The sequence below is a fragment of the Bemisia tabaci genome, chromosome 9 (genome assembly GCF_918797505.1).
Source record: "Bemisia tabaci chromosome 9, PGI_BMITA_v3".
Taxonomy (NCBI): Eukaryota; Metazoa; Arthropoda; class Insecta; order Hemiptera; family Aleyrodidae; genus Bemisia; species Bemisia tabaci.
Genome location: NC_092801.1, coordinates 29,462,361 through 29,473,539, shown reverse-complemented (window position 1 = coordinate 29,473,539; position 11,179 = coordinate 29,462,361).

The following is an 11,179-nucleotide window of genomic DNA, read 5'->3' as shown; positions in this document are numbered from 1 at the left end:
AGAAACAAGAGACTCGAAGTCCGAAAATGGATTTCCAGAGTTTCGTCTCTGCACTTTCACAGTTTTATCGATAATTTTAGTGTAATTTAAATCATGACTCCACCTTAACTCAGCTAAAAAAATTTTGATCTCAAATTAAATGATCCTAATTAATTTTAGGGGAACATATTTACAGGACCCAATGTCCAAAGATCTTTTAAGTAGCAGTTGATCATTTGAATTTACTTCACCTTTCTCCGTCAAACGCAGGCCATGCAATTGATTTTTTTATTTTTTATAAGGACAAAATATGCGCACAAATTTAATTTAATCTGTCGAATTTTATGGTGAACTAAAATTTAGTAAATATTAGGATGATGAACTCACCAAAACTCAATCCCTTTATTTATTTCAAACCACTGAAAATTACACAATCACAGTTGAAACCCATTTTAATTGGATTCCAAAATCCCCAAAAAATCCCCAAAAAATCACCAATTAATTTCGCAAGACCATCCCAGAGATGCAAAACACACGGGTAACTTCGGAAGGATGAAGAAGAGACCAATTGCCGAAAAAATAAATTTGCAAACCTAAATTATGGTAGCAGATCCGGAGACTCGTCCTCTGCAGACGAAAAGATGATGCGTGAACAGTATTATTGCATTGACCTTGACTGGCCTTGCATCCGGCAAGTGAATCAAGTGCAAATGCAAACCGTAATTTCCAATGCAGGTGCCTGCCCTCCTAAATAAGTGCATTGCAGACAAGAGATGCAGCCAACCATGTCACAGGCAACTGACACCCGATGGTAATTTGCAAACGGCTTGTATGTTGCATCGACAAATTTCGATGAATATTCACATTATCGGTGTAATGAAAGTTCCTACAAAAACGGACTTCTAGAGCACATTGCCTTTTCAACTGAAACATTAACTTTACCGCATTGCCAAGCAGAAATTTTTAAAACGGTACGGCTTGCTTGAAAACTTGAGGATATTGATTTGCAATTCGTGCGACGATGTTTCAACACCTTTTTCAAACAAAAATTTTAGTTTTAGCGCGTTCGGTAAAAATAATTTGTTTTGTCACCATTTTTCCAATTTTTAAATCTCAAAATTGTTACAAAAGCGCAAAAATCATTTGAAACGTTTCTTTAACTATAAATAATTGTGTTCAATTAGTGTTTCGTTTAATTCAATATCTAGTGGTATATAATGTGTCAAATAGAAAAAGTTCAATCTGGAGGAGTGCGACCATTATTTTGTGTGCAAGCGTTTACGTTTTCTTATAGAGGATCTTGATGCTCAAATGCAAGTAAGTGATCAATTTGAAATTCTGACTCATTTGCAAAGCACTTATTTGCTCACGGAAACTAATGGTACATATACTTTGTCTCCGTAGTGAGCTAGAAATGGTACGGTAATCCAGGATTGCGCAAAACGTATAAGAGAATATATGAGGATTGCGTGAAAAAGGCACAATAATTGCGCGAATAGAAACCATAACATCTGCTACAGGAATGCGTGAATTTAAAATAAAATTAATTTAAGGTAGAAGTTTGGCAAAACAGGGAACGGTTGGAAAATAAACACATTGAAACCTATGTTGGTGCTGGACACCAACTAATTGGACGTATTTATGCCAAAAGGAACCATAGACGGGTTGGAAAGATGGGGTGTGCTCGTTTAAGCTGCATAAGAAACAATGTAAAAATGACCATGATTCCTTTTGGAAAGATGGAAGAGGGGGAATTTACGTTTTAAATCAAAAGGAACTAAGCGCCAAAATATGCTAACTCATGAGCCGCGTGCATGTGTCAAGAGCGTTGTAGACAAGGCTCATAACTTACAATTAAATAGCCTCGTTCCCTACCCCATCGATCTTGCCGTTCATGTTGACGTCACTGGTTCTCTACAGTTCCCATTCATTTTTACTGCCGTCAAATAACGAGCACATTTCTTCTCTCCCACCCGCCTTGGGTTCCTTTTTGTGCAAATACGTATGATTTGGTAATCTGGGACTACGCGAAAAAGGCACAAGAATTGCGCGAATAGATTCCTTAATATCTGCTATAGGAAAGCGCGAATCCAAAATGAAGTTAATTTAAGGAAGAAGTCTGGCAAAACACGAAACAGTTGGAAAATAAACGTATTTTATGTTAACGCTAGTTTCGGTTAGTTTGTTGACAAATCATTGATGTCTTACCTTCTGATGATACATGGAGTGAAAAGATTGAATAATGGTCGTGGGTATAAATAACTTTCCTAACTTTGCTCGGAAAAAAATTTAATTGGGAGAAACGAGGCAACGTTGGAATCTCATACGGCGTCGAAACACAGCGGCTTTTTGAGCTCTGTTATTCGATGCCGCGATTATTCTAAAGCGAGTTCGAATAATCGCGCCAAACACAGTGCGGCCGGCGTTAAAAGTATATTAGCGCCTGCAAGACTGTGGGAATATCGCACGCATTGCGCCAAAAAGTGCAATCGGCGTAAGTCCATATTAGCGCCTACAAGACTGTATGAATACTTCTCGCATTGCGCCAAACGCAGTGCAGTCGGTTAGTTAGCTTGAAACGCACATTAGCGCCAACAAGACTGCATGAATGCTGTGGGACTGCGCGTCTTCATTCGTGACTTGCTCTAGTTTTTATCGTAGTTATAAGGGAAGATATGTATCCTCTTTGTAACGATTCAGAAACTCGGATATTATTTTTTTTTGTGTGTTTTTACATTAAAAGAAAATAGAACGAACGAAGACATCGCGTCGAAATTTTCGATACTTTTATTTGAGATCATTTGGGTAAATTCGCTGAAACTTTTCAGAAAAACTGTGTGGCTTTTTCAAATCACATAACAAAAATAAAACATAAAAGTGGTGCATAGTGTGCAATAAGAGATAAATATGCGCTTTCTTTCGGGGTCGGGTTTTGAATCCATTCATCTCTTAAAAAGCTTGAACATGGTTGTTCTACGATTTCTTACGTGTAATTTTTCTCAGCGGTTGGCGACCGCGCAGCGGCCACTTACCCTTGGTTAACATTATAAATGCCTATGAGAGCTCTCTGGCCATTCGTGCTGCGAGGCCTATCCATCGAAGAGAGACATGCCCGTCAGTGAGGAGGGAATGAATAGTCTTCCACGATGTAGTTTTCTACCACAAACTACCAAGGTTGCCAGATCAACGCTTTCTCGGTGAATATTGAATATTCGCGCAAGCATGTGAGTTTCCAGTAACAGAAACATTCGCATAGTCCATGTGCATCCCCAAGAAGATAAAAAAGGGGGCATTTGCGCAATTCTATCGTAGCCAAATGGTAGCCCCTAATTGCAAAATACAGACCAATCAATACATTTATTAAGGGACTTGCAGTCAAATTTATTAATTATACTGGAATACATTTATTAATGGCCAAGAAATGACGTGTTGCTTTGTGAGAAGCCTTGTAAAAGGCTGCTCCTTTCAGGTCAGTTATCCATGCAGGACCAAAAGTAATCAGCTGATTCAGCTTTGAAGTTACGTTTTGTATTGTAATTTAATTGTAATCAGTAAGACACAATCACTACAGGGAAACTCCGTGAAAGAAATCGCAACTTTGTAAATTGATTCACTCGGAATTCATTAAATCTTTCCTAAGTTCTTCACTTGATAGCTATTCATAGCACACTGTTGCCATATGGCAATATGACTGCGGATAATTTTGCTGCATCGTTTTTGCTAGATGACATCGAGTTTCATAAAGTTCCAACAATTATTAAAGTTAAAGCGAAAATTTTGAGAAACGCTAAAAATTATCTCTGTATGTTCCCTTTCCCTCATGCAGAAAAAATTACTATCAAGGCTGACCAGGGGAAAAAAAACTATAATTTGAGCAGCATAGGTGAGTTTTTTTGGTATGAAGTGTAACGTATATGAATAGGAATGACTTTCTTTGACTGCTTAATGGGCTAAAAGAATTGCAAATGCGAAACGGTCGTCAATGGAAGCATTTCATGAATGAATGCTCATAATAAAAAAGTAGATTGAATTAGTGCAACGAAGAGTATAGGTCAGTGGGTTGGTTCAAAATTCATATTCTTTCAATCGAATTTATCCTTTTTCTAGTATTAGCTGAAATTATTGACCTCTGGAAGCTTCTTTTTTAATATGAACTCTGCGTCAAATCTGGCTGAAAACTAGTCACTGAAATATTTTTGACGCCATTTTTCCAGTTTTTAATTGTCGGTAACGAACGTGGAATGGTAATGAGTAGAGGGATCTATTGCGTCATAGATCAAAGAAATACAATCACAATGGCTGTATTGATTGGGTCAAAATAATCATTTCCGGCCGTGTATACGTGATCGCGCCATGCTACAATTCAATGGAATGCCGTTGGACAAAAACTATGTACGTGCATGGGCGTCAGCGTAGCTGGACATTTTTTTAGAGGGCTAGGGCTCATGTACTGTTTACAGCAGACTATTGGCTACAAGCGGCTAAAATTTTCCTGGTGGGAGAAAAGGGCAAGGCCCCATGAAATTCTCCTAAGAAGGAACAATTTTATTTATTTATCAAATTTAATTTGAAAACAAGTTATCAATAAATGACATTTAAGTTCGCATTATGCACTGATGTAGATTTTCAAAAATCGGCATGCGAATTTCCAGCCATGATTTAATCCTAAGCATTCTAAAGAATACGTTCCAAACGGTTTAATTATTTTTGAGAGTGTGGTGATGCAATATAATTCTCCATATTTGAGCTCCCGGCATTTGAGAGTAGAACTTGAAATGGTTTTTTGCCAAACTAAAAAAATCGAACTGCAAACTCCAAGCGATATCTTTGCAAATAACATGCAATTTCCGCTTCTTAGGAAAGATATCAGAATCTCAATTTGACATTTTTTGCACGCAGGTTTCTTCTCTAATTCAATGCTAGAGGATACTCATGTTTTAGTAACACCGACAGCAACCAAGCATTGGTTACTGGATTTCCTGAAGATCACAGATAACTAGGAATCCAGTAACTGCAAACATTATTTCATATCCGTATATTTTCTGTAGTGCTTTGAACTTTATGCAGCAAATTATGGTAATCCGTTGAAAAGATCCTATTTCAAGGCTAAACTACTAAATTTTCCTCGAGATTCGGAAATAATGTGATTTTAATGATATAATGTGAAAGCCCGCTTTAGCACAGTAAATTAATTCTTTCTAAGGGAAGTATAATTTTAGGAGCAACTATGAGTATGGTCCTAAGACAATAAAGCAAGATTTACTACTTTTTTAGGTACCTCGTCCGTTCTCCCAGTTACACCGGACTTCCAGCTTTCGGCCTTCGTTTGGTGCCCGCGAGCATTTTCGTCTGTCAGGAAGAATAATCGATGACCCCATTTGAATTTTTAATCTATTTTTGATGGAGTGATAGGCTAATCAGTTTCACGGCACTCATTGCCGTGCCCAAACAAGTTTTCCCTAAGGAAGGTCCGGTCAGTACAATGCACTTCCGCCTTATCATATTCAAAGTCCGAGGATAAAATCTACTCAATCGTTGTTCCAGAAAAAAAATTGATTTAATTTTTAGTTTTTTTGGTGATCTTATTGGATTTTTCTCCACGAGTTTTGCTGAGTGATTTTAAGAGGACCAAAATACCAACCGAGGGGGCCTTAAGGTGAGTTATTACTCAATTCAATGTCTTCACTTTCTGTCGAAGTGATTTTGAGTGTGGAACGCGCATAATGAAATGATTTAACGGGAGCATCTAATTTGCAAATTTTAAAAACATTGCAAATTCGGCGCAAATGCAGGGTTGCCAGCTTACTCTTGCAAAATGTATGGAAATAGATCATTGAACGCGTATTATAAGAGTCATCTAGCAAGCTTGAGTATAGTTTATTATTAATGAGACCTTTGTTCATATTCCTCTTCTAATTGGCAAGTATGCATCATGGACTTTTTTCCTGCTAGCTTTTTGTGGTCTACTCTGTGCATCGTTCCGAGTCTCGCAAATTTATGTTGGGATCGGGGGAGGGGGGAGGGCAATCCACGAATTGTCGCAAAAGGACTTTTGCTCTAATTACTTAAATTGCTGTGTTTTTGCAAATCCTACTTATCATCCAGGTTGAAAAATAATCCTATTTAAAGTAAATAGTCTGAGTTTATCTATTTTTCTAAAAAGCTGGGAAAAGAGGCTTAGAAAATCATAGAATTTCAGCACTTCAGCCAATTTTGATACGAAATATCGCATTATTTTCAAACAAGGAGGAAGGAATAGGTCTCTGCTCTTTTGCCGTGTTATCGAAGAGCGCAGTAAATGCAAGAATCATGTTTTGAATAAATGAACCAAGTTAGCACCCAAAGAAACATTCCACGAACTCACCTTCTTGCGTATGAAAAGAGAAGCGATATTTCAGCTCTGCTTCACGCTTTCCTCTTTGACTTAAAAATAGGGGAAGGGGAGTTAAACAGGTTCATGTGATCGGACTCTTCTCATTTGAATGGGCTGCTAGACGAGGTCTAAACTTTAAAGAAACGTCTCTTGTTTTATTTTTATTCAATTTAAGTTTAAAAACTATTCTTACAACGAGAAGTTCATAAATCAACTCTTGGAACTTAAATTATACAAGTGACGTCATTTGTATTTGACCTTTAAAGAATGTAAATTCTTTATACCTAATCTTGTTCATGATATATCTTATAGAATTCCTATTCTGCCGTGATAGCGAAGAGAGCCGTAAGTGCAAAAATCAAGTTCTGGGAAAACGGGCTCAGAAGTTTCTGACCGGAACATTTTATTGAAAGAAGCCTCCGTTCTTTGTCAAATTGCCACTAATCGTCCGGAAGACTCCTAGAAAACTTATGGATGATTAAAAATCGACTGATTTTATTTCCATTACATAAAAAGGGTATTTTTATTTTCATGCTAGGTTATTGTTAGGCAAGACAGCCGTAAGTGCTATCTTCTGCATTCTTTCGTGGTTGCGTTTTGGACGCACAGCAAACACATTTTTAGGTTAGAAATTGGCAGAAGAGGGCGGCACTTTACTGGAAAGCACTGTTTTCATTAGCTCTTATGCAATTGCGGCTGTCTTGGAAAAAACAATGTCATTTTTTGTGCACTTACGGTTTTCACATACGTCTCGTTTTTGTTAAATTAGGATGAATTTTGCTGTTTTAGAAGTCTCAGTCATTTCGTCTAAAAGAGTTTAGACGAATTTTGAAGAAAACTCGATTTCGAAAATTTTGCACTTACGGCTCTCTTCACTATCACGGCAGTATTGTATGCTTGGTTTTTTGAATAAAATATTGAAGAGGGGACATACTTCACAGTGCTTTATTCAAACCTTGTCCAGAGGCCCATCGTCGTAATATCGTATTTCAATGTCAATGCATTTTTTTGGACCGAGAATCGGGCGGGTGTCATAAAGTTAAATTTCAATTCAATTATGCTAGGAGGCAACCAATGACTTACAGCACATACGCTTAGTTGCGGCACCCCATAAGTCATACAGACTCGTAACACTGAGTTGTGCTCGATTATTATTCTTCATTTTTTTCAAACAGTTGCATTTGGTTCGGCAGGTTTGATGCTTTGAGACCAAATACACACATTCTTTGACAGGAAGGGGTAAGAACAATCAGGATAAACCGAGGTGATAATGCTTGACTTGCGGTGTATTTCCACCTTGGTCAAATTATCCACGCTTGCGTTGGTACCGCAACTCCAGTTCTATTCATGCACCATGATCGATGAAATCAGTGTGGAGAGTTGCGTTTCTCCAGGAAAAAGAACGTATAACTTCATTCAAAGATTACAAAATAATTCAATTTTTTATGAAGATATGACTATGCATTTTCCATTAAACATTTACCGCGTTTTAGCATGTGATCATAAGAAAAGTCAATGAAATTTTCAGTTAGAATTGTCACATGGTTTCTGGTCCAATACAATTTGCGAATAAAAATTTTCCAACATTGAAAATCTTACGTTCTTTTGTCCGGGAAATGACGTTATTTATTCGGCCCTTTAATGTGGTGTATATGACGTCGCCTGACTTGGCGTTTTTTAGTAGGTTTCTTTCCCGGCTTATTTATTCAATTGACATTACGATTCGGAGACTGTACTTAAGACTTAAATTTATATCTTCTACAACAATATTATATGATCAAATGATGATGTTACAGTCGTGGAGGAAATACAGAGCATTTGGAGAATGGACGGCTGCGTGAAGGTTGTAATTTCCGGAACAGCAGGCGCATTTCCGGATTGCGAAAATGTTGCTGAATTTGAGAAAGCGCTCGACAGGAAGGCATTTCTTATCACCGAAGATGAGCGCAAATGGCAAAACCGTAAGGCTTACCTTTCTGAGCAATTGCACAAGCGATAAATTCTGCACGGAAAAACGATTTCAGGACTGGGTCCTGAATTGGCATCATCTAGATTTTGGGTCCGCACCAGCCGTAAGTAGCGTAGCCCTACCCTTGCAGGACTAGATATCCTATTATGAGTATGACCGGTGCTGGTGCATACCCAAAATCTGGGCAAGGCTTTTGATCTACCTCTTAAGGCATGAGAATTTAAACGTATCTCTAATCTGCTTTTGGACAATTTTTAACTTATAGCATGCTGAATTTTTAATATGATATGAACACGCAAAATTCCTCTGTTTACTTCAGTAAGTCACACGCGCAATTCGTGCGTTGATGATGGTGGACATATTTACCTGCCGAAAAATATATTCCATAAAAAAAATGTAAAGGCATAAACTTTTAGAAAAATTGCGAGATTTTGAAAGTCATCGTTTCACCATTGCCATTTATTTCTAACTATTAATGGTTTTCTCCGAAAAGAGTGATTATTCTGCTGCAAACTTCGAAATACTTTAACTTTACAAACTAATTACTTTACAATGAATTTGTACTATGAATATTGTACAATGAAAATACTACTGAACTTTACAAATAAATTAATCTCATAGAACACAAAAGAATTAAAGGTACAGTCTTGTGAACTTTTTTCATGAACTCGTATAGTAACGATACTTACACTCGAAAAATGCGTCTCTCAACTGAAACTTTTTAAAATTTCTAATTTTTATGTTTCGTTTTTTTAGAAAAACTATCAAAATATCTCCTTGAAATTTTACTTGAATAGTTTTAAATGGGCAAGGAAAATATTCATAGGATGTCAAGAAAAATAAAATACTTTAAACAACACTTTTTTTCATTGCTGCCTCTATTTTCAGCCAACAGTTTGCCCATGTACCACGGAAATGCATTTGGCTCTGATAAATTTGATGCAACTTTTTTCAACGTCCATTTCCAGCAACCTCCCGCATTGGATCCTATCACGAGAAAAGGTTTAGAGACGGCCGTTGAAGCCATTATAGACGCAGGTTCGTGTGACATTAAAACATTTCATTCTAATACAAAAAACAGTGGAACGAGCTATTGGAAAAAATTAGGCGTACAATTTTCAACTCCCTAAAACTGTACATTTGTAAATTATGAAATATTTTGTCACATATTATAAATTATAAAGTATGTCGTTAACAAACGTCGGGAATGTGTGAGCCACTGGTCAAGAAATAGAAAAACATAAAATTTAGTAATAAAGGAACGAAATAAGAGTACGAATTATGTTGCCTTCGGTTATAGGACATTTCGTCAACGATTTTTTGTCCGCGCACCTGTTTTTTCCGGTAATTTACGTCCACGCGTTTTTTCGGCACGGGAGTTTTGGTCCACGTGCCAGTTGAGACCTAAAGTTAATTGGCCCACAAGTAAATACAAACGATAATTGCTCACGACGTTTTTGGATGAAAATGTAAAATGTCTTGGAAGAATGAGGGTTTGCTTGTTTTTTTGTTTTGTCTATTTGGTCCAACGGAAAATAATATATAGTTCAGAGTTTTGGTAAAAATGGGGGAGCGTCAATGCCTTGAGACAAAATTCACTAAAACTCTCTACAACTCTTTTGTGTAACAGGACTTGATTATCTTTCAAGATTTTCGCATCTTGTTATACCTGAACCGGATAAACCTCTATATTTGCCTCAGCTAAAAACTCTTAGATTTTTCCAGTGTACGATAAGTATCTTGATTTATTTTGCGAGGAAAGATCTGCACCTTTAAAGGATGCCTGTCATTCTTAATACGCTCAATGTAGTGTAATACTGTGCAACACCTCTGTTGCGAAATAGTTGCTTCAAGCGCCGCCGCACGGCGGGCGGGCGGCCAGCGCGGAACGCGCATTGGCGCCTACAAACCTAAGTGGATACTTCAAGCATTGTAATGCGTGAAGTACCCACTTAGGTTTGTAGGAGCTAGTGAGCCCCTCGTGCTGGCAGCACGCCGCCGCCGCGCCGCGCGCCGCTCCGCTCTGTTAGGCTTTAAAATTTATACTCGCATAGTCAGCGTTTTTAACTCATGATTTTGAAATGTTTGCACACTCTGCATTAATTATGCTTATTTCAATTGATGGAAAAAATATGTATTAATTTATCAAAGGAGAATAATAATATAATGTGCGTTTCTTAAATATTGGTATTTTTAAAAATAAGTGCTTTCATTGTGCTGCAGCGAGGTGTACGCGCAACCAAACGCTCAAAATTTGACGTATTTGACTCTAAAAGATCGATGTACAAATGGGTTAAAACTAAAGATTGCGTGCTTCTTGGTTTTTTCCCCTTTTTTATTCATTTTTGCAGTTTCTGTCGGCACAACTGCGGCTTATTGAGATTAATGTCGCTTGGAAAAAGTTTTACAAATATTTGTCACGTTTTAAAAATATAAATGTTTTCAAAATGAAGTAATTATTTCGTAAAGAAAAAATTAAAAACATAAAAAAGTGCCTATACATACATATATACGATATATTGTACATTGAATATTTTAAGGCAATTAAAAACAAATGACAATTTAATAAGATGATTCAAAAGAAGAAAACAATTTGGTTTTTGCAATCGCTAGCGATAGCAATATTCGTCATGGGAAATTTTGCTTCTGGGATATGAAAATGTTAAGGTACAGTTCGTTTGTAGTATCTTCAGGATTGAAGGGGCTATGTAATTTTGTGTCGACATCTCTTTTTTAACATTTTTAATTTTTTTTCTTTGCATACAAAAAAGCTGTTATATTTACCAATTATTCATTTTCGTTGGATTATGTATGGTTTTCGGAAGTTAACGCATTTAACTTTCAGTTTCGTTTTTTCG